This window comes from Saccopteryx bilineata, chromosome X, assembly GCF_036850765.1.
Source record: "Saccopteryx bilineata isolate mSacBil1 chromosome X, mSacBil1_pri_phased_curated, whole genome shotgun sequence".
In the NCBI taxonomy this organism is placed as follows: domain Eukaryota; kingdom Metazoa; phylum Chordata; class Mammalia; order Chiroptera; family Emballonuridae; genus Saccopteryx; species Saccopteryx bilineata.
The window spans coordinates 131,543,142-131,545,165 of NC_089502.1; the positions used below are offsets into that span (position 1 = coordinate 131,543,142).

Here is a 2,024-nt window from a genome sequence, read left to right on the forward strand (position 1 = left end):
CTTCTTAGCTCATGGCTACAGAGGGAGAGTTAATTAACAGACAACAATATCATAAACATTAAGTCTGCAAGTTATCTAAGGAAACAGATCTCCTCACCCCCAGTCTTGTCAATACCTCCACTTCCTACACTTTCCCCATTTGTAGTACACCCACTCCCATTCCCACCGTTGTTTTCTGCCTACAGTTTTCCTCTGCCTTGAACCACCATCTTTTATCTCCAAAGTTATGATTCCAAGCTTAAGTGGTTCCCTCAGCTTCTTTCAGTGCCAGAAAATTGTTGTTTATTGCCCTTTGCACACTTTTAATCCTAGTGGGAAAAAAATATTCCCTCTTTTGCTTCTAAAAACTGGGGTTGCTTCCATTTTTCAACTTTATTTGTTAAAGATAGGATGATAAGCCATAGCTCGCTGCTGGAAAAAAAGAATAAAACTTCCCTACCCTAACCCCTCCCAAGGTAGTCCTGTTCCCTGGCTTAGTTACAAGTACTGCCAAGCCAACCAGCAAACAGTGTAGCTGTCAGTGCCTTGACTGGATCTATGTAAACAGGATTCTGAACCTATTTCATGAAGAATTGCCATGCTCGCTGGTGTGTTGGGAAAGTCCAGGATACTTTACATTTGTTTGTGCCTACTACATGCCAGGTGGCAGAGTTCTGTGTTCTAGTTCCTGTATGTACCGTGAGAGACATTATTCTGTTCAGATAGTTTGGATCACTGTTGTCTTTATTTTTTAGTGATCCAGAAGAAAATGTGTTACAACCAAGAGATTGTAGAAAATGTCAACTTTAAATCTTTAGAATCATCTTTTGAAGACTTCAGAAATATTAAATATTCCATTTTGCAAGGATGAACTAATTCAGAAAGACAAAATAATTACACAGATGTTGAAATTCCAGTTACATACTTAATACTTTGCCAAATGGGGTCACCAATTTAAGCTCTAGCCCCAAGTTTGGTGTGATATATCCAGTTGAGCACATGGCATGCAGAAGGGGGTGAGAGAAGGTGACATCCTAATGGCATGTCATCAAACACTTGCCCACCCTCCAGTTCACTGGGTGAAGTGTCAGTTCACTAAGCCAGGGTTGTGAGTCCAACAGGAACCAGTCTAATTCCTCCTTCCAACAGGACTTAACTAGTTGTTATCTGTCAATAAATATCTAGCTTTAAAATTCCATGCTGTGAATCAATTTTCCTAAGTCATGAACTGTTGTTCTTTCTGCAAACTAAACACTGACTACACTCAAAGGTTAGTTTGAAAGGGCCTCATGGAGTATCTTCTCTTTTGCCAAAAGACATCTTATCATGCCACACATCTCCATGCAGCAACTGCTTTTTGGTATACAAAAAGGGAACCAAAGTTCTTAGTCTATAAAGCATGTGAAGCATCTTAAAAGGGTTATATTATTCCTACTCTAACACCTTCGGAATGCTTCTTTCCCTCTGATTTTTCAGCAAATGTTTCTGTACAAGTAAGCAAAAGCATTACAATCAAAACATCATGGCCTTGGATTCTAAAATCATAATTTCTGTTTTGCTTTATTGTGCCTAGCTAAAATCCTATGAGTTAGTCTTTATTTTGCTGTTTAAAAAAAATAACCTTTTGTGCTCGCTTCAGCAGTACATATACTAAAATTGGAACGATACAGAGAAGATTAGCATGACCCCTGCTCAAGGATGACACGCAAATTCGTGAAGCGTTCCATTAAAAAAAAAAAAAAAAAACCTTTCATAAGTGTGATGATGAGAGCACCAAACTGCAAGTTCTAATGTTGCCTTTGGATAAAAAGTTGTTCCCTATCCTTCCTCTCCTCTCATATTTAAAACAAGGATCATCTTTAACTAGATATTTATAGACAGAGAACAACTGACTAAGTCCTGTTGGAACAAGAACTAGATTGATTCCAAGCCTCCCGAACTCACCTCAGTGTTCCCGGTGTCTAGCATCCTTCCTGGATCTGAAAGGCAAGCCAAATTATTTTGGGTAGATAAAGTGCTATTGAAAATAGAGGTTTCATATTGCA

General features: G+C 38.6%; 1 non-coding gene across 1 annotated transcript; it reads left to right on the forward strand.

The window, feature by feature from the left end:
* The first annotated feature begins 1,605 nt into the window (after positions 1 to 1,605).
* LOC136317958 (U6 spliceosomal RNA) lies at positions 1,606 to 1,712 on the forward strand. Its single transcript, XR_010727947.1, has one exon. It is a non-coding gene; the product is annotated as a U6 spliceosomal RNA (small nuclear RNA).
* The last annotated feature ends 312 nt before the right edge of the window (positions 1,713 to 2,024 follow it).